Source organism: Dasypus novemcinctus, chromosome 12, assembly GCF_030445035.2.
Source record: "Dasypus novemcinctus isolate mDasNov1 chromosome 12, mDasNov1.1.hap2, whole genome shotgun sequence".
Taxonomy (NCBI): domain Eukaryota; kingdom Metazoa; phylum Chordata; class Mammalia; order Cingulata; family Dasypodidae; genus Dasypus; species Dasypus novemcinctus.
Window position 1 is genome coordinate 8,632,255 of NC_080684.1, and position 22,407 is coordinate 8,654,661.

At 39.3% G+C, this 22,407-nt stretch overlaps 2 long non-coding RNA genes across 2 annotated transcripts; both read right to left on the reverse strand.

The window, feature by feature from the left end:
• Window positions 1–531: 531 nt before the first annotated feature.
• Window positions 532–3,170, reverse strand: LOC139440114 (uncharacterized). The gene is made up of 2 exons (XR_011650168.1): window positions 1,694–3,170; window positions 532–915 (listed from the first exon to the last, which is right to left on the reverse strand). It is a non-coding gene; the product is annotated as an uncharacterized lncRNA (long non-coding RNA).
• Window positions 3,171–4,205: 1,035 nt separating this feature from the next.
• On the reverse strand, window positions 4,206–11,235 carry LOC131280554 (uncharacterized). Its single transcript, XR_009188168.2, has 3 exons — window positions 10,985–11,235; window positions 7,133–7,290; window positions 4,206–4,695 (listed from the first exon to the last, which is right to left on the reverse strand). It is a non-coding gene; the product is annotated as an uncharacterized lncRNA (long non-coding RNA).
• Window positions 11,236–22,407: the final 11,172 nt, after the last annotated feature.

Below are 22,407 nucleotides of genomic sequence, written 5' to 3' on the forward strand. Positions count from 1 at the left end.
TTCTGGGGTGGTGGTGGTAAGAGTATGTTCTCTGTATGGGGTTTGTGTTATGTTTGTAACTGTCCTGTAAGTTGAATCTCAAAGTAAAAAGTTGAAGAAAAGAACAAAAAAGAGTGAAGAGGAATGACATATATGTTTATGTATAGAAATGGTATTTTTAAATATTAAAATTAATAATACCATAAAGTAAGGTGTGAGTTTTCTATTATATTTTAATCCTCTTAGATTTAGATGCCAGCTGTCGTTAATGGTTCACAGCCAGATATTTTAAGCATTAGTAATTTGTAATGATTTTCTGGAATGCTACATAAATGGAGAACTACTTCTCTTCTAGGGAGTTGTAGATAATTACTGGGCTCTGGAGTCATAAGAAGTTTTGATTATATGAGTGTCCATGGATTGAAGCAAAAAGTCTGTTGGTTGGGGTTGTGGAGTTGCCTTCTTTTTAACAATTAAAGATGAGTCTTCTGATAGATTTGTACTTCAAAATGGTTACAGGACTTAGAGAAAATAAGCACTAATTTCAAGGTATCTTTTTTAAATTTTTAAATTTAATTCTCTCCCCTTCTCCCCCGGCCCCAGTTGTCTTCTCTCTGTGTCCATTCTCTGTGTGTTCTGTGTCCACTTGTGTCAGCAGCACCCGGAATCTGTGTCTCTTTTTGTTGTGTCATCTTGCTGTGTCAGCTCTCCGTGTGGGCGGTGCCATTTCTGGCAGGCTGCTCTATCTTTCACACTGGGCGGCTCTCCTTACGGGGCGCACTCCTTGTGCGTGGAGCTCCCCTATGCGGGGACAACCCTGTGTGGCAGGGTACTCCTTGCGCACATCAGCACTGTGCGTGGAGTCACTGAGTGACAAGTTTTATTCGCCTAGAAAGACATCCTGTGTTCTTGAAAGTCAAAAGCAGTGTCGTCTCTCTTTAAGGATTATAAATAATAACACAGTGAAAATGTTGATTGATAGAATCTTCTTCAAAAGAAGTTGAGACTAGTAACATTCTAGATGATTGTACAGATTTATTGGGTGCTCACCTAGGAAATGCTTACATCAAGTTTTCCCCTTTAATGATTGTCTTTTAAGTACAAATTTCTGCTATAATTGCTGAAATTCCCACGGTGACATTAATTGATGCTATCTGAATTCATTTTACAAGGAAATACACCATCTCAAACAAGGATCATTTCCACTTGACTGAGAAGATGAGGTGAAAGTAATATCTCCGTGTGTAATGACATTAAAAACAACATTTGTAAATCAAATATCCTAGCCACTGGGGATGGTGATTGGTGGAAGAAACAAAATGCTTAAAATGCTAGAAAAATTAAGTTTTAATTAATACCCTGAAAAAATAAAATGATTTTGGAGATTGTCTACCTCAACTTGATCCCCAAACCCCCCCCCCCCCCCCCCCCCCCGCTCTACAGTAATTGCTGAGGGAAACTGCCAAGTTGGGAGAACATACTTCCTAGCTTTTTTATTTCAACATACAAATAATTTGACTCTCACCTTCTCTCTGTCTAGAATTCCAAATACCACAGCTGATATTTGTATTCCTGTGTATGGGCATGTGAACTGAGTCAGCTCCTATGATTGCTGTTAAATTGGCAGAGATTTAGCTTCCCCTTCCTCCTTTCTGGGCCCTTTTCTACCACTCCTCCTGACTCCCACCTCCCATGTATACCAAGGTTTGCATACCGCATCTGTCAGTCCACTTGTCATGCCTTCCAGGAATTGCTAGGATTCACCAATATCCATTTTACCTCTTCTTCCCATGCACATGGCTCTTCCTCTGGCAGGTGGGGCAATGGGAATGAATTAAAAGATGTGCATCATTTACAAGCCTAGCCCCTAGACTGAGACCCAAACTGGCCAATGGAAGACTCATAGGTCCTTGGTGGTAGCAGTCATGAGAAGAAAGGAGCCTAGGTACCAGAATAGCTACGTGGGGTAGAGCACAGCCCTTTCCTGCTCCCTGTGCTCTAGCCAACATCCGCATTGGACTATGATGGGAGTAAAAATCATTAAGCCACCAGGATTTTGGTGTTGTGTGTAACAGCAGTTAGCATTTCCTGATAAATAGACTGCCTCATGCCAGGGCATTTGTCTACTCTCCACTTAACTCTTCAGTGAACTATGACCTATCCATCAAATCTAGCTCACAGCCCGTTTTTGTACTTCCTGTGAAATACAAATGCTTTTTCCTACTTAAAAGGGTTTATTAGGAGAAGGAAGAGGAGGTGGAGGAGGAAGGGGAAAAGGAGGAGAAGGGGAAGGAGGAGGTGGTGGTGGAGGACCAGTAGTAGAAGCAGCGAAGGAAATTGCATGTCTTTTCTGTTACATAAAGCACAGTTAACTATACCAGCTCCTAAACCCCTTGCAGAAGCCAGGTGTGCTGGAACTATGCATCCTGAGGACACCAATGTCTATGTCAAGAGTGCTGACTTTGCACACAACTCTAGCCTTCAACATCTAGACACCAGAATAGTGCAGGGCTGTCTGCAGAGTTTCCAGGTGCGGCACCCTAATTCAGCCTCATGCCTTGCTTTTTCATCTCGGTCCCTAAAGCAGCTCTCTTTGTGCCCAGAGTCAAACAACTCACCTTTGAGTGTAAGTCTTTGGTCCTTACTCTCCATGGGCTGCAAACCAGTGCCAAATGCCTGGTGAAAGACACAGTCCCCACGCTTCTGTCCTGATTTTCATGATTGCACTTAGGTCCCTGGCTTCCACAAGCTCCTTCTCTCTTAACATAGTAAACCCTATTCCCCCCAAAACGCTCATGGACATAAACGCATGAATGGAGCCTAACTGATCCCTGTTGTATATGGAGGGAGAGTGTGTCTGAGTGTGCATGTGTGGTACACAGCGTGTTGTCTATGCTAACAAGGATCAAGCTAAGAGCTTCCTCTTATTTCTCTTAGATCATCTAAGAAAGTATTTCATGCTTCAAGAGGCTAGTTAAGAAGATATTTCTATAAGGCATTTTGGAAGTGGGAATTCCTTGACTCTGGAATTGTTAAAATAAATTAATTACTTAGTCACATATATTTAAGAACATTCTAAAAAGTTAAACTCTGTGAATCGGTGATACTGGGAGGAAATAACATGGTATCTCTTAGCTGAAAACCACACCTCACTGGGTGGTGATGCCACAGCCAAGGCATAAGAGTGGATCTTATAATGGCAGTATCTGAATCAGAGCATCCCGCTAAACCCTACCAAATCTGGCAATGGAACTGTCATGTAATCTAAAAGACAATTTACAACCAATAAAGAACTTAAAAACCTCTTGTAATTCAAACTTATGTTGGACCAAATTAGCGTTTCATTAGAATAAATTTTAAAAGACAAAAATATAATACAGCACAGCGAATGGACACAGGGAGCAGACAGTGAGCAAGTGTCAAGGGGGGGATAAATAAATAAATCTTAAAAAAATATATATGTATATATAAGGGAGTAGGGTATATGGGAACCTCGTATTTTTTAATGTAACATTTTTTTGTGATGTATATATCTTCGAAAAAATACAATTGAAAAAATGATGGGGTGGGGGGTGGGGAGTGGGGTATATGGGAACCTCTTATGTTTTTTATGTTTTTTCATGTTTTTTAATGTAATGTTCTTTGTGATCTATTAACTTTAATTTTTAAAAGTGTAAAAAAAATAAGCAATGAAAAATATTTGAAAAAATATATGTATATAATACAAAGAAATAGCTGTTTTCCCCAACATGCTTCCAGATTTGCTAGCACTGCTGACCATGCATCTATGTGGTCTTAAAAAATACTTTGTTGAGGGAAGGGGATGTGGCTCCAGTGACTGAACTCCCACCTACTACATGGAAGGTCCTGGGTTCTGTTCCTGGTGCGTCCTGGAGAAAAACAGTCAAGACAGTAAGCTGGCACAGCAGGCAGGCAGGGTGAGCTGATGCAACAAGATGATGCAACAAGGAGACACAAAGAGGAAAGACAATGAGAGATACAACAAAGCAGGGAACTGAGGGTGCTCAAGTGATTGAGTGCCTCTCTCCCACATGGGAGGTCCCTGGTTTGGTTCCTGGTGCCTTCTAAGGAGAAGATGAACAGACACAATGAATGGACACAGAGAAGACAGCAAGCACAAACAATGAGGGTGGAGGGAATAAATAAAATAAATCTTTAAAAAAATCCTTTGTTGAAAAAAATACCTCCATGTTAAGGAATCATAGCACTTTTAATGAGGTTTTAATGAGGTTATGTTAGGAAAGTGTCCAAGGGGATTAGGTTTTTTAAAAAGATTTATTTTTTAATTTTTTCTCTCCCCTTCCCTCCTCCCCATTGTCTGCTCTCCGTGTCCATTTGCTTGTGTTCTTCTGTGTCCACTTGCATTCTTGTCAGTGGCACTGGGAATCTGTGTCTCTTTTTGTTGCGTCATCTTGCTGCATCAGCTCTCCATGTGTGTGGTGCCATTCCTGCAAGCTGCACTTTTTTCACATGAGGCGGCTCTCCTTGCAGAGCACACTTCTTGCGTGTGGGGTTCCCCTACATGGGAGACACACCTGCGTAGCATGGCACTTCTTGCTTACGTCAGCACTGCATGTGGGCCAGCTCACGACATGGATTAGGAGGCCCTGGGTTTGAACCCTGGACCTCTCATATGGTAGGCAGATGCTCTATCAGTTGACCCAAATCTGCTTCCTGGGAATTAGGTTTTAAATCCTGGGTTTCAGAGAAGATGTAAAAAAAAGGCCAAGTGTTAGTATGTTCCACAAATATCCTAACATTATATAGCTGAACCTGAATAAATCACCTACTTCTCCAAAATCCATGACCCACCCAATGTGATGGTCAGCTCTCTGTTACAGCTGAGCAAGCTCTCATGGAATTAAGGAGTCTTTGTGCACGGAAGTCCACATGGATGGAACTAACCCTCTTGCCAAGCTCCCTCCACCTACTTGCAGGGAATTAAAATTGACAGGTTTCCTGATGTCAGTCCATCTCCCCCAACAGGCTTCTTACCCATTTTAATTCCCTGATGGATTGACTGGATCAACAAATCCACAGTGTGTTGGCTTCAAACACTAATATTTTTATGTGGTGTCAAATTTAATAGCTTGGGTTTTTTGGTAAGGTTTGCCCTCTTGGGAAAAAGAACATCAAAACCTTTTGTAAAAAAAAAAAAAAGTCCTACAATTATTTCTACTCTTTCAACATTGTTTTAAGCAGAATGAAGATAGAAAAAAGTGGTATAACTTGTCAGCTTTTGAAGTCGTTGATTTAAACTGGAAGCAACACAGCAGACAAGATCATTTTGAGTTTCTGGGAATCATGCTGATGTTTCCAAGCAGGTAAGAATCTCAGAGTTTCTTGTAGAAATTTTTAATTTGCTCTTTTCTCGAAGCAAAAGCTTTTTTTAAAGCTAGAAAATATAGTAGTTTAATCATTCCAGGAATGTTTGGCTAATGAAATTGAAATTTCCATTCAGTGAAAGATCTAAGATTCATCTTCTAAAACAGATTGGCATCAAAGACTACAGTAGACAGGGCTAATATTTCTCAGGCAAATTCAAAACTAAAGCCAGCCATATGGCTTCCATAGGAGAGCAGTTTGCCTGAATGAGCAACTCTGTAGTCTGGAAATGACACACTATTCCTAGTTTACAGACTGTTCCCATCTTTGCGTGTCACAAAAGGAAGCAGGGGATATTTTCATGTTATTTCATTTCCTGCTTTTCCTAATCACCTTCTTATTTTTACCTTCGACAACAGAACTCTTAGGAAAACTGCAGTGTTTCTGTTTATTCAGGACCCTCATCTTTAAATCTTGTAGATTTAAATCCGATATTCTCTAGTGCCATTCTGATTTGATCTCAAAGCAATATTCCCTAAAACAGAGGTATTCTTCCATAAATTTTAGATTATCTTCACAGTTTTACAATTATGCTATAAAAGTTCATTTACCATGATTTCAGTTTGTATTTTATTTTCCCCTGTATTAACATAACTTATTTGAATATTGGACGGTTTCTCGTAAAACTGAGCCAGATCTTTATGCTTTTATGTCTATTACCTTATCTTCCAAATATTATTATGCATTGGCAGTGTGGTTATAAATGCCAATTCACAATGATTTAAAAATAATAATCTTGATAAAATGATACTTGAATAAAATTTTTACCTTTATATGTAATTTTGTTTTTGTATTCTTCTGAAAAATAGGAATGCCACATTTTTATGAATGCCAGCCAAAATGCAAAGCTGTATTTTACTCATGTACCCAAGAAGGCAAGAATTACCGAGAATGTTTCATTTCACGTTTTTAAATTAAAAAAACTAAACTGTCTAAGCCATAGATAATGATATTATCAAATATTTCTTTAAATCTGAGATGATCCCCTGCCTTGAATAAATTATTTGAACCAAGCTAAGTACAAACTATTGGAAGATTTCCAACAAGGGGAATTTGACAGTTTAGACAGGAATCAACAAAAGTCCATTAATCTTCTTGCTGCAAAAGGTAATATCACAACCTTGTGATTTGCCTCAATGATGGATGACCAGGCTGTTGAGAAAACTGATGTGGCTGTTTAAGAGTTCAAGAACATTTTTTCAAGCAGAAATAACATGTATCATGTAGATAGGAAAGGGAAACTGCATTTACTCCCAGGAAGCTAGGAAAAGCAGCCATTTTTTTTTCCGGTTATGAGATATTTTGAGATAACTAAAATTTTACATTTATAAAGCAATCTGTAAGCACCCGGTGTATTGTAGGAAATGCACTCCCCCTTTAAAAATAATCTTCACAAAAGCATGGTCATCAGGAACTTTCTGGGAGGTCACACCAAATCTCAGGGGCAGAGATAGTACAAACTAAAGGAAACTAAGGAAAGATAAATGCAAGTCAGATTGAAGAATCAGATTCTGTGAAAAATAGCTGGCTTAAATTTCCTGTAAGAACGTGAATTTAGATCTTTATTATACCTTCTCCTGATAAAGGACATGGTAAATTGAATTATGTAGCCTAGACAAAACATGTACTTAATTTTGATCCCATTCCTGTGGGTATGAACCCATTGTAAATGGGGCCTTTGGAAGATGTTTGCTTTGTTTTAATTTTTTTTTAGGAGGTACCGGGGATAGAAACTAGGACCCCGTACCTGAGAAGCGGGCACTCAACCACTGAGCTACATCCACTGCCCTGAAGATGTTATTTTTAATGAAGTTGTGTCCAACTGATTCAGAAGAGATCTCAGTTTTCTTTCTGGAGGCCTTATAAAGAGAAAGCCAGGTGAAAGAGCCCCAAATCAGCTGGAACCTGGAAGAGAAAAGAGAGGAGACTGACATGTGATGGGAAGCCAAGGAGCCTCACGCATGGCCAGCCAGTGCACCAGCCCACCAGATGGCTGCTAACCCGGGAGGAAACAAGCCTCCCAGCCTCTGGAGCCATGAGTCCACAAATTCCCATTGTTTAAGCCAATCCACTATGTGGTTATTTGTTGTAGCAGCCTGGGAACTAAGACAGGGGGACAGGGAAAAAGTCCATTTAAAATAAATGTTCCTGGACTTCCAACATGAACATATCTTGGTGATATGATTTAGTGTCTGAAAAGGAAAGGAAGAAAAGGAGGGAATGGAGGGTTGGGTGCGAAGAAAGGAGAGAGAGTAAAATGAAAAGAAAACGTGATACACATTCTGAGCACTTACCATACGTTGAGTATTGTGAAAGATATTTTCGTATGTGTTACTCGATTTAAGATTCACATTAATTTTCTAAATAAATATTATTACTCCATCTAGATGAGAAAACTCAGATCCGTGCAAAATTAACTGAAGGAAATTGAAGCCAAGTTTCAAAGATTCAAATTCATTTTTGACTGAGCTCATTCACTTTCTATTCTAACCTAATTTATCCTCTGGATAAATCAGAAAGATTAATCTTTTAGTATTTAAATGACTGATCATTGCCAAGTGAAGTGGGTTCAATTCCTAGAGATGTTAATTTTCCATTCAAAGCTGGAGTTTCCAAAGGGATCTGGATGTTTTTGGCTCCAGACTACAGATCACGAACGGGGTATTTTAAGTGTGGAGTCTGCAAAGTGGAAATCAGGCGAGGCAGTCTAAGGAGCCTTCAAAGTCCATCAACTTGTAACAAATGGGAAATTTTTCTGTGATGGCTGCTGTTTTCTGCTGTATCTCTTTGATACAGAAGAGTACAGTTTCTGAGAGCAGGAGTGTCATGGAAGAGACATGCTCCTTTATAATTAACCTTTGGACTCCTGGACCAGATGTAGCTGGCTTAGCATCCTAGGATTTCAGCCATTTCCTATACTGTTTTCTCTCTTTGGTTTTCATCTTTGTATGCAGTTGTTCCCCTTCATAAACCAGGCTTTCTTCCCCTTCTCCCCCCTTTATATGAGGTCACTTTGAACTCCGATTTTTCTTTTGCATCCTGCCATCATGGAATCCATCTTGGGTACATATTTGGGTTTGCTTTTTGTCCTATTTTTACCCGGTTTCCCGCTGGCCTCTCTGATTTGGGCCACAAAAACCCAAAGAAAGTTACCTTGGGACAAGGGGTTGGGATCTTATGTAATTCCTTTCCCTTTGCATTGAGACTAAATCTCTGTGGGTTTCCCTAAAGTTTGGATACCGTGGAGAACACGATGCACAACAGGACAATTTAGTGCTAGAATATACTGAATATTATGTAACAGCCTTGGCCATTCTCTTGCATACTATTGTCCCTTTTTCTTCCTACCATTCTAAGTAGGTTCTCAAAGTTGTCTGGCAACTCTTCATGCTTGCTTAGTATGTTCATTCCTCCATCTCCTTTAAACTCTATATCATTCCTTCATCTCTCTCCTTCAACCACCAATGTCTCCTCCTCCTACTCCAGTCTTAACTGATGGTATTGTGTTCTAGTTTCCTAGGCTGCTCAAAGCAAATGCCATAAAATGGGTTGGCTTGAATAATGGGAATTTATTAATACATGGTTTGAGACCAGGAAAACTTCCAAATCAAGTCATTGTCAAGGCAATGCTTTCTTCCTAAAGACCTGCTGCTGGCCATCCTTGGCTCCTGTGTCACATGGCAAGGCACACGGCGACATCTGCTGGTCTTTCCCTTCTCCTCTGGATTCATTGATTTCAGCTTCTTGCTTCCATGACTTCTGCTTTCTGTATTCATTCCATTTATAAAGAACCCCAGGATGGGATTAGGACCCATCCTGAATGGGATGGGTAACATCTGACCAGAAGTAGCCTCATCAAAAGTCCTACTAATGGGTTCACACCTATAGGAATGGATTTGCTTTATGATCATGATTTTTTGGGATACAAACAGCTTCACACCTTGCTTCTTTCAGAAAAAAGAAAAAGAAAAAAAAAAAAAACAGAAGGGAAAATCCCTTATGCTTCCAACACTATCTCTACACACCTACAGGTAAAAATGCCTTTTACCCTGTTCTTATGCATGAAATATCCGTGATCCCATTACACCATCTGTACACTGTCATCCAAACTTTCAAGCGCATTCAAAGACATTAGTCCAACAACTGTCTCCTCTCCATTGCATTATGAATTTCCCCCCTTTTCTGGATATTTCCCAACATTATACCAATATCTTATAATATCTCTAACCTATTCCTTTCTTGCTACTGTCCCATTTCCCAATATTCTTACCAATAAAACTTTAAAACTCCTTTAAAAATGTGTCTAAATTTGTGTCTCCTTTTTTATTTATAATAGTCTCTTGACCCCACTCCAGTCAGGCTTTTAAATTCACTAAAACAGCTCTTGTCAAGGCCTCCAATGACCTGTATCTTGCAAAGTACAATGGTTAAATCTCTGTCCCCAACTAATATTTAATAAAGCCAATCATTTCCTCATTCTGGCTTTCTCCATTTGACTTCTGGCATATTGTTCTCTCTTTCTCTTAGTGCTCCTCTTTACTCCCTAGCTACGCATTCTAGGTCTCTGTTGGTTTTTTTCTTATTCCCCAAACTCTAAATTGGAGGGCCCCATGGCGCAATAATAGGAACTCTTCCCTCACTCCCTAGGTGACCGCAACCAGTCTCAAGGCTTTCAGTATGCTATTACTTCCCAAATTCATACCTCTAGTCAAGGGGTCTCCCCTGAACTCCAGGCTTATATTCTCAGCTACCTATTTGACATTTCCACTTGAATGTCTAAGCTTAACATATCCAAATCAAATACTAATTTCCCACATGTCCCACACCATCCCCACATCTCAGTAAATATCAGTTCCATTCTTCTTTTGATCAGGTTCAAATCTTTATCCTTTGCTTTCTCTTGCAACTCATAGACAACATATTAACTAATCTTTTTGCATCTGTGTTCAAAACATATCTAGAATCTGACTAGGTCTCATCAACTCTCCCATTATCAACCCTCTTCAAGCCACTAAATCCCTTACTTGTATTATAAAAGGAAGCTATTAACTGGCCTCTGTGCTTCCACTCTTGCTTCCTTTAGTCTGTCCACAGTCTAGCAGCTAGAATGATCTTTTCAAAATGTCAGCAGATTATCTCACACCTGATCAATACTTTCCAATGACTTCCCAACTCCCTCTGAGGAATGGCCAAAGTTCTTATGGCTACAAAGCCCTACCTCCTCCCCCCACCTTCTCATCCTTGTCTCCTCCCACCTCCCCCCAACTGCTTATGCTGGTTCCCACACCAGCCTTCTTGCTGTTCCTAAAACAAGCCAAGAACACCTTGACTTCAGGGATTTCCCACATACCTTTTCTTCCACCTGGGATGTAGATTAATTGTGATGGAAAGTTTCTCATATATCTCCTTGTTTAGTGCCATTTCCTGCACTAAAACATCTGCATGTTAGCACTCTGCTTCCAGACCGCACTCTGTCCCCATCTCCTCTCCTTCATTCATGGAAGGGGGTTTCCTAGTTCAAAGTCTCCCTCTTCACTTCAACCTCTTATCCAATTTGGCTTTAAAACAATTTCTAGAACACAGTAAAACTCTTTCTTACCTTGGATCTTCCTACAAGCTATTTTTTCTACCCATAACAACTTTCTTGCTCCTCAAAGGATGCCTCTTTCTCCAGGTTTTCAGTCACCTCCTCTGGAGACCTTCTCAGAAGATCCATAGGAGGGTCCTCTCGTTCCCCTGACCCTGTCCTGCACAACTCACTGTTACAATACAGTCTTCGTTTTTCCCTAGCACTTAATTATTACATTGCTTGTTTGCTGTTCAGTGTTTGTCTTTCCTACTATTTTCTCATGAAGGCAGAAAGTACATTTTACTCATCTGCAAACAGTAAGGGTACAAAGTTTTATTTTTGAGTAAATCATTGGATGCCAAAGGGGAGAGCACTAAATAAGCAGGTGTCTAAACCAAAGTTGTCAAAAATTTGGAGGAGGGAAGCAAATGTGGCTCAGGTGACCGGGCTCCCACCTACCACATGGGAGGTCAATGGTTTGGATCCTGGTGCCTCCTAAAGAAGACAGTGAGCTGGCGTGATGGGTAAGTGTGGCAAGGTGATGCAACAAGAGACACAAGAAGAAAAGAACATAATGGGAGACACAACAAAGCATGGAGCAGAGGTTCCCTGGGCCTCCTGAAGAAGACAATGAGCTGATGTGATGGGCAGGTGCAGTGAGGTGATGTAACAAGATGACACAGCAACAAGAGACATAAGAAGGCAAAACAGAGTGAGAGATACAACAAAGCAGGGAGCAGAGGTGGTTCAAGCGATTAGACACCTCCATCCCACATTGGAGGTCCCAGGTTCAGATTCTGGTGCCTCCAAAAATAACAAAGAAGATGAACAGACTCAGAAAGTGAAAAACAACATGGGGGTGGGGAGAAATAAATAAATCTTTAAAAAAAATTTAGAGGAAAGAAAGAAAAGCTTTTTGAATGACTGTTATCTAAAGCGCTGTGTTTACATTCTTTTATTTAATCCAGCAGTGGTGTGATATATGCATTATCACCCCTTTCTAGATTAGGAATTTGGGAGCGAGAGGGGTGAAGGGAGTGTCCTCCTTCTCAGCCTGTCTACTGACCCCTGCAGGCTGAATCATTTCCCAGGTTCCCTAAGTTTGGGCAAGTTACAGCATGGAGCCTGGAGGGCAGCACAAAAGGAGACTGGGGAGTATTTTTCTCCATCCTCCTGCAGTTCAGACAACAGTTGTGTGTTTTCTGGGGCTCCATGTCCTGCTGCTCAGGTCTCTCCTAATTCCAGCTTTTTCCAAGGGACCTCAGCCCCCAGGCTTCAACAGACGGTAGGGAACTCCTGCTCCTGCTAATCTCGTTTAGCTTTTCAGCACTTTTATCATTGTGTGCCTCTTTCCTGTATCAAATTCCCTCTCTTTTAAAGAGAGTGTTTTCTCTTTTCTGGTTGAGCTTTGACAGGTACAGGGACTTTGCCAAGGCTTTCCAACTCCGAAGCCCTTGCAAAGACAGGGAACCCATGCTGTTCTCTGAGGAAAATGAGTACAAGCAGTTCCAGGGTACAATTACTGGCATAGCTCAAAGAATCAAACTTAGCAGTAAGTGATGAGAGCACACATCTCTCCTAGGTGGAGGTGAAACAGGCAGCAGGATAATTATAGTAACTTATATTCTTATGATCATCTATGCAGCCTTCTGATCACTTCACACAATGTATTTCATCTTCACTGCATTTAGGGAGGAGACTTACATGCAGATTAAAACTGAGACAAAGCAAAGTCAAATGGTTTGTCCTGGTCAGTAAGCCAGACCTCTTTCTACTAGAATGTGACTATTAGAAGTCAACCTTGGCAAATTCCTTTTGATCTATTTTTAATTGTCATGCAGAAAGGGAAGGGAAAAGAACAGAAAGAGGCATGCAGTCAATGGTGAGCAGCCCTTGAGGTCACGCTTCAAATGCCTTCAGCACTGCTGCTTGGGAACTTCACAGTGGTTCCCTCGGCAACCTTAAAGATGATCAGTATTCGAGAGTGGTCAAAATGACCATATGCAAATGAATACGTGTACACGCTGACATCAACTACGTAACGTAAGGGAGCCAGAGACGACTCTAGTTACTCCTTCCTAGTACAGAGCCCCTTTTATTCTCAGTACAAAGTCACGTTAGAGCGTGTCTAATTATAAGCAACCACTTCTGCTACATAAGATGATCGTGTAAGAGAGAAAACACTGGAATATACAAATTGCCAAAAAATTTAACAATCAGTGATGTGAGTGTTCTTTTCAGAGCATGTGCGGAATTTTAAAAAGTCATCTAGAATCTGTGTCGTTAATGATAAAAAGTATCTGCTAAGAGGAAAGGTAGAGAGAATATCACCTTGCTCCTGACAGTCTCCTTCATCGTCAGGGCTTCTCCTTGTGTTCTGCCATGGTTTTGGAGGACAGAGGGTATAACTGCGGCTCATGCCACCTACTGCCTGCCTCCCAGGCAGGGTTCTAAGTCCACCGTGATTGATTTTACCGAATCAGTGCAGGAGTCGACAGGGCGTCCACTGAGTTTTGCTTCTGTTTTTCTGATCTGTGGGGAATACTGTCATCACTGCAGACCTGGTTCGTGGTCTACCATGACCTGCCTCTGGAAAAAGACTAGACCGTTCAGTTGGGGCAGCCCCCAGGTGGGGGTCCAGCAAGGGGAGGCTAGTGCGGTAGAGCTCGAGAGGTCCGCAGTGTTAGCAAGCCAGTCTCCCTGGGATGGGCGCCTAGCTCTCAACTGTAGTCATAAAAGTATATCTTTTGTTCAGTTCATTATAGTCTTCATGATCTTTGACTATTTTTCTATTTCTGACTTTTTCTATTTCACAATGTCTATTTCTGAAATTACCTTTTTTGGTTAATTAAGGGATGCTTTTCTCCCAGTGTAAGAAGTAAAGACAGCTTTAGTAGGAAAGAAAGATCAGGTTTGGGGCTGTTGGCTGAGTTTGTATGCTTTCCTTCGAACTAATGCTTCCACCTAACTGGGAGTGAAAAAATGTGCTGAATACAGCATTAATTATCCATGCATGGTTGGGTCTCTGGAAGCCAAATTGAATTTCTCTGAATAATGAAGAACTGTTGAAAAAATTAACCATAAAGTATTACTGATCATGAATTCTTACACTATGTGAATAATTTTGTTTCTGTCTGATTCTTTTAGGAACTTAATGTCTCCACATTCTGCAGCCTTCTGAGCCACTCCTCTTTATAAATCCAAATACTGTACTAGTAGTTTGCATTTTGCCATACCTCTTGATTTAAAGGAAATAATGTTTTTGCTGTTTGTTTTTTTTTACCAAGTTTCCCTCCCCAAATATTTCTTGGCAACTTTCAGGAATCTTATTTGTTCCATAATGCATAAGGCATATTTCAGTTCAGGCTGCTGCTCTAGGCTTCTTCACAGATTACCTCCTGCCAGAACTATTCAACTACTGTTCTAGGATATCAAACTCTCTTCAGTACCCCTCTGCCCAATAACTCCTTAAAGTTGATTGTTTCACAGATCTTGACCCAAAAGCCTGGGAACAGAAAAGGTTAAATGCAGTCTGGGAGAGGGAGGCATAGAAATCCCACCATCACTTTCTTTCAGCAGATAGTAAAAATAGTAGTTTCTAGAATCCAAGCGCCATTCTCCTCCTTCAGGAATCTGCCCCTACCCTCCTTAGCCTCAGACTTGCCATTCTGTTGTGGGGACCAATTTTCCTTCCATGATCATTTTCCTTTCCATTAGGATCTCCCTACTCAGAGTCTAGAATCCTAAATTCAGGAGATATTACACAGAACACTTAGTGCCTCGATATACAGAAATTCTCCTTTCTAGAGTAGGATTGACCTAACAGTCACATATCCAAAAGACTCCATTAACACATGGCATTATACATTTGCCAAAGCCTATAAAACAGTACAGCATGAAGTGAAAATATAAACCATAATGTAAACTTTAGACTTTGGTTAGTAGCAGTGCTTCAGTACAGGTTCATCAATTGTAACAAATGTATCACACTAATGTAAGATGTTAAAATAGGGGAAACCGTGTGTGTGGAGACGTTACATAGGAATTCTCTACACTTTCAGTATACTTTTTCTGCCAGTCTAAAATTTCTCTAAAAATAAAGTTTACTATTACAAAAAAAAGACTCCCTTGAAGAGTTTTCCCAGGCTCACATACATAGACAACATATACCATCTTCATGAAAGGCAAGAACTACCTCCACCTCAAAAGTAATGTATAAAAGTAGTAGTATGTCCTACCTACATTGTGAAAGAGTTGAACTCAGTAAATACATATTTGAGGTTATTAATCCACAGTTTGGAAATGAAAGTACAAAGCCTAAGTCTCTCTGGGGATGCAAGAGGACAGATTATAATCTCTCATTTTCATGGATATGCCTGTTAGTCTCTAATAATGATCCTGACTCTTGAATATGCAAGTCACTTACTGCCAAAATTGAACCTGCAATCCATTCTATGGACCATTGCTAACACTGCCATGATTTGGATGTTGCTGGGGCAGAAAGTGAATCACCAGGATTTATATTGGTGAACTGTCAACATAGTTTAAAATAGTTGCACATTGAAATAATTATGAAAATATGTGCGAATATTTCACTTTCTGAGGATCTGAATATCCACATAAAATTGAAAGAACAGCATACCCAAGATGCAATATCAGACAGTGGCTCTACTTTCCATTTTCCATTAGTGAGGGGATTCTTTTGTCAAGCAAGTTGTATTAGTCAGCCAAAGGGTGCTGATACAAAATACCAGAAATTGGTTGGTTTTTATAAAGGGTATTTAGTTACAGTAGGAACTTAGAGATACCAGGCCATAAGCATAAGTTACTTCCCTCACCAAAGTCTATTTCCACGTGTTGGGTCAAGATGGCTGCTGACATCTGTGAGGGTTCAGGCTTCCTGGGTTCCTCTGGGCTCAGCTCCTCTGTTTCCTCCACAAGGTCACCTGTAGACTAAGAGGCTCTCTAGGCTTTGCCTCTCTCCACAGGTTAGCTGTAGATTATCAGGTGAACAACTCTGTCTCTCTCCCTGGGGTTTCTGCCGTGTCTAAGGAGCTGTCTCTATTTCTTCTCCTGGCTCAGGTTCTCTCTTCCTGGCGCTTGCTTCTCTTTTCTCTGTGAGCTTACTTCCTGGGGCTCCAGCTTCAGCATCAGACTCCAACATCAAAACTCCAACATCTAAAACCCCCAACTCTGTCCTTTGCCATGCCTTTTATCTGTGAGTCCCCACCCACCATGGGGCGGTGACTCAACACCCTAATGACGTGGCCCAATCAAAGCCCTAATCATAACTCAGTCATGCCCAGGTACAGACCAGATTACAAACATAATCCAATGTCTATTTCTGGAATTCATAACCACATCAAACTACTACACAAGGTTTCTGCATCCTTAGACTACCTGGTAGATAAGAAGCAAAAAGTGGAAGGATAGCTGATGTTTAAAAGATAACTTGTGAGATGGTAAAATCTTTGTGTCTAATCAGAATGGTAGTTTTACTGTAAAATGTAATCATTTACTCTCTAAGTAAATGTACAATTTACTGGATACTTGATACTTATCATATTTTGAATTGTGAGGATATAGAGAGGAAACCATGCCTGGAAAAACTAAGTTTATTAACATTGGTTTAACACATGCTTACAAACACACATAGGACTGTTGAACAAGATTATATGAAATAAGAAAATATAGAAAGATATATAAAATAAGGAAAGATTAAAAAGGATTAAGAAGTTCAGAGGATGTCATTCCAGGCAGAGAAATTAAACAAAGACAGATTTAGGAATGGCAAAGAATAATTTGCCTTGAAAAATAAAGCTCACATAAATAAATGGTGAATCATGGGAACATACGTTGAACTAAACTTACAGGGAAACCCTTAAGTACCACATGACTAAGTTTGTACTTTGTTTGATAATAATTCAATTTTACTAAAAGTTTTTGAGCCAGGAGTGACATGATTAGAGCTGTGCTTTAAGAAGTTGATCTGTTTAATGCTGTGGTAAGGGTAAGAAAGAGGAAGAAGGAAAGTCTGGAAAATTTTTTGACATAATAGCAACTGGTTCTTAGAATTTATCATGTAGATATTATTAATGCATTCAAGAGGAGGCAAAATAGCTTGACCTTTAAAAGTCCACATATAATATTTATCCAGGCTTATCTACGTTAAGCTAAAAACATGCCCGATGTTCCACAGTGTTTGCTAGACTAAAGTTTATTTCTGACATTTCTTGTATTTGCAAATATAATACAATAATGTGATAAATGCTCAGAAGTGTGGGAAAGAGAAATCTGTCCCTTCTCCCCTTGTTGTGTCGCTCGTTGTCTCATAAACATGTTTGGCAACTGTATGGAAGTTGGCTATCCATAGAACTTCTATAAAGCATGGGCCAAGGCAAGAGTTTAGAGGATGCATTTACAAAGCATTCTTGGGAGCATATTTGCTTTTATTTCTTTCTGTTCCATCTTTTTGAACATTTAAACCTACCTTGTCATTGGAGAGTTAAAAGAATGTTAGGAAGTTGAAATCAAAAGCTGCCTTGAGAAAACTCATGGTAAAAAAAAGTGTTGGGTTGAGGAGTTTTTTCCTTGTGTGGTATCTGGAAAAACAGTTGTTAGCATTCACTCCAGCCAGCATAGAAGAAAATGTTCATCATTATCTGGCAATCAATCTTCTTTATTCATTCTCTCAAGTTATCTAACAAAGCTTTGGTGAGCACCATGCATTACCAACCTAAAGTCTATGGAACGTATCGGGACTCGCAGCTTAGGGTACAATTAGCAGTACAGCAGTTGAAGAGTAACTTAAGAAAGAGATGCAGATGGGAGATACTGTTCCATCTGGGGCATCAGGGAAAGCATCCTAATGAGGCAACATCAGAACTGGATTTTTGTGGACAAATGGAAGTTTCTCAGGGTATATGTCATCGCATTCAGAGAGATACTACATGTGTGAGGACATAGGCATGTGAAATCGCTTGGTCTGTTCAGGAGTGGAAAGTGCCATGGAATGCGACTGGAAGGCAGAGACCAGATCATGATATGCCTTGATACAAAGTTAAAAAGTCTGGAATTTACCATAGAACAAATGTGATTCTTTGAGGATGGCCATTTCATATGCTCAAAAGCTGAAATGTATAAACACCATATATACAAACAAAATCTGTTCTGCTTAGCATTCCGTTTTCTCCTCTTCTGAATTTTGATATGACTCATTCAATATTGACATAATAAAGAAAGGCAGTTGCTAGAGCTATCGGGTCTGCCAGGATTTGGGATAGCGGGTGTAGAGACTGAATGTGAAATTGGGCAAACTGAAGTACTTTGCAGTGGAGGACGTTTTGTGGTCAAAATAACAATATCTGATAGTGAAATTCACATTGTGAAATGTACAGTGGAAGAAGAGTTGAGAAAACCTTTGCATAATTTGTTTAAGTAAATGAGTTAAGGCATGTGAAGTGCTTAGAACATGTTTTCCCCATAGCACTCAGCAAATATTAGTAATAATAATATTTATTATTTAAAAGAAAGTTGGACTAGGAAGAAATAAGGAGACACATTTTATGTGTTAACTCTGTGTGAGGATAACTCAGCTGACACATTCAACAAAACTTTTGGAGCACACCCTTCGTGCCAGGCCCTGATCTAGGGGTCAGAGGAGAGAAAACCCCTTGAGTTTATATTCTGGTAGGAGTTTGGCTTAGGCTTATGAGTCTGGCACCAGGGCCATAGAGTATACTTCAGATCAGTGGGAACTGCAGTGGCTCCTCCCAGACCTTCTGTGAAGCTTGAGGAGGATGGTTCTGGTGAAGAGGAAGATAATGGGCAGGAAGGATGGCATCCGCCCAATGCCCAATGGCGGTCACCTGGGGGCAGAATCCAGTTTTCCATGTCTCTGCTGCTTTTGGAGGTTTTGGTCCTGCACCATACCCTAGAGCAAGTAGAGCTCTTGTTGGGGTATGTGATTCCTTTTGGGCGAGGTTGTGTCCTCTGCTCCAGGGTGGGCTACTGACCGAGCTGAGTTGAATTTTTTTGGCTTTTAAAATTTCATTTCTTTTAAATTCTGGTAAAATATACATTACATAAAAATCATTCTAACCATTTTAAGCAGTCTGTTCTGTGACATTAAGTCCCATTTACAATACTGTGCGATTTTTGCTACTACTTATTTCCAGACTATTTTCATCATCCCATACAAAACTCATACCCTTTTAGCAAAAACCACTCATTCCCCTCCCCCATCCCTGGTAGCCACTATTCTGCTTTCTATGAATTTGCTTACAAGAGAAATCATACACTATTTGTCCTTTTTTGTCTGGCTTACTTCACTTAACATGATGTTTTCAAGTTTCATCCATATTGCAGTATGTAGCAACACTTTCTTTCTTATGGCTGAATGACATTCCATTGTATGGATATACCACATTTTGTTTATACATTTATTAATTGATGAGCATTTGGGTAGTTTCCACCTTTTGACTAGTGTGAATAATACTGTGATGAACACTGGTGTACAGATATCTGTTGGAATCCCTGTTTTCAGTTCTTTTGTGTGTATACCTAGGAATGGAATTGCCAGGTCATATTTTAGCCAGATTTTGTCTAGGTTCTTGAGTAGGCTACAAGAAATGAATTTCAAAGAGCAAGCTGCCATTGATTAGGCCAGTAATTTATTAAGGTAGGGAGGGAAGAGAAATGGGAGAAAATAACACATCATAGGTCCCAGATAGAGAGCAAGGGGCTGAAGAGTGATCAAGTGGGCCAATTTACAGATTACAACTCCCCATTATAGATTATAAATGAAATGCCTAGGTTTTACTTGTGTATTGTTCCCAGCAGGGGGGTGGAGAAGCCAGAATAAGGCACAAACAGGCACTGGACAGGCACTGGGACTGGGTGAATGCAAGAAGAAGACTGATTTTGTTTCCCACTTGCTTTGTAAACCATTTATTATTCCACCCCTTTGCTAATGGCATGGGAGGAGTCCCAGCTGTTTGCTGTTGTGATTGGTTACCCCACCCATCAATCCCCTGGGAGGCCCAATGATAAGGTCCTTGGAGAATACATGGGGCTCCTCCTGGCTTCCAGAAGAAATCTCCTTCCCATGGGATTTCTCCCGAGGGTTTTCCAGCAGCCATCTTGAAGGGCACGCGTTAATGGAGGTGGTTTTTCTGCCAGGTTCCAGATCCTCCTATTGTTTTCCTGTCTAGCCTGCTTCAGTATAGTAATTCTATCTTTAACTTCCTGAGGAACCACCAAATTGGGTTTCCTAGTGGATGTGAAGTAGCATCTCATTGTAGTTTAATTTGCATTTTTCTAACGCCTAATGATGATGAGCATCTTTTCATACGCTTATTGGCCATTTGAATATCTTCTTTGGAGAAATGTCTATTCAGATCCTTGGCTTTTTTTTTTTTTTAATTAGGTCATTTGTACATTTGTTGTTGAATTGTAGGAATTCTTCATATATTCTGGATATTAAACTAATTTGGGATACGTGGTTTTCAAATATTTTCTCCCATTTTGTAGGTTGGCTTCACTTTCTTTATAATGTCCCTTGATAAGCAAAAGTTTTTAATTTTGATGAAGTTCATTTTATCCTCTTTTTTTTCTTTTGTTGCTTGGGCTTTGGGTATAAAATCTAAAAATCCATTGCTGCCTACTACAAAATCCTGTAGATATTTTCCTATGCTTTTTTATAATAGTTTTATAGTGTTAGGTTTTATATTTAGGTCATTGATCCATTTTGAATTAATTTTTATGTATGGTGAGATGTAGGGTTTACATTCATTCTTCGGCATGTGGATTCCAGTTGTTCCAGCACCATTTGTTGGAGAAACAATTTTTTCTCCCATTGAATGGACTTGTTACTCTTGTTGAAAATCAACTGCCATAAATGTGTAAATTTATCTCTGGGCTCTCAATTCTATTCGATTAGCCTATATGTCAATCCTTATGCCAGTACTATACTGTCTTAATTACTGTAAATTTGTAGTGAGTTTTGAAATCAGAAAACGTGAATCCTCTTCTTTATCAAGATTATTTTGGTGATTTCTGGTTTCTGTGCAGTCCCATATAATTGTGAGGGTCAGCTTTTCCATTTCTGCATAAAAGGCTGTTGGAATTTTTATAGGGATTGCATTCAATTTGTGGATCGTTTAGGTAATATTAACTTCTGAACAGATTATGTCTTCCAATCATGAACATGGGATGTCTTTGAATTTATTTCAGTCTTCTTCAGTTTCTTTCAGCATTGTTTTAAATCTTCAGTGTATGGATCTTTCACCTCTTTGGTTAAATTTATTCCTAGGTATTTTATTCTTTTAGATACTCTTATAAATGGAATTACTTTCTTGATTTTCTTTTTAGATTGTTCATTATTGATGTACAGAATTCTCACTGACTCCTGCATGATTATATTGTATCCTGAAACTTTGCTGAATTTATTAGTTCTAGTATCTTTCTGTGATTTATTTGGGAGTTTTAATGTATAGGATTATATCTGTTAAATGAGATCATTTATTTCTTCCTTTTCATCTTGGCTGCTTTTTATTTCTTTTTCTTACTCTATTGCTCTGGTTAGCACTTCCAGTACAATATTGAATAACTGTGGCAACAATGGGCATCCTTGTCTTATTCCTGATATTAGGGGAAAAACTTTCAATATTTCATCATTGAGTATGACATTTTCTGTGGGTTTTTCATAAATTCCCTTTATCATGCTAAGGAAATTCCTTTTTATTCCTAGTTTTCTGACTGTTTATTATGAAACAATGTTAGATTTTGTCAAATGCCTTTTTGTGTGTGTCAAGATGATCATATATTTTTTTTTTCTTTCAGGCTACTAATGTGGTATATTACATTGATTGATTTTCATATTGTACTATCGATGTATTCCTGGAATAAATCCAACTTTGGTTATGGTGAAAAATCTTGTTAATATACAATTTTAAAATGAATGCTGATCACTTGGTGAGATTAATTATGACTTAGAAACATTTTAATTTTTTTCTAAGTAGCATGAAATAAGTCTTGATGTAACAATGTTTGCTCTATAAAATAAGTAATTCAATACATACTTCATCAATCCAAGCACCAAAAAGAGTTCTTTATTTTGTTTGAAGATGTGTTTTTCATCTTTTCACTCAAAGGTATGTAAGGGCCATTATGTCATTGATTCTCAAATAGATCTTAAATCCTGCAGGTATGCCCAGGTTTTCAGGATTGAGGTGTGGTAACAGAATTACTGTGGGTAGAGTAAAACAACTGTGAAATTTACATACACGTCTACATGGGCCCACACATATACACTAGGATTGTATTCTGCTAGTACTGGAATTATGCTGAATTAAGGCATTCAGTAAGAGAACACGAAATTCAGGACATTAGGTTTGTGAGAATTTAGAAAAAAGTAATTCAATATAGTAATTTATGTGCAGGTCAACTAAATT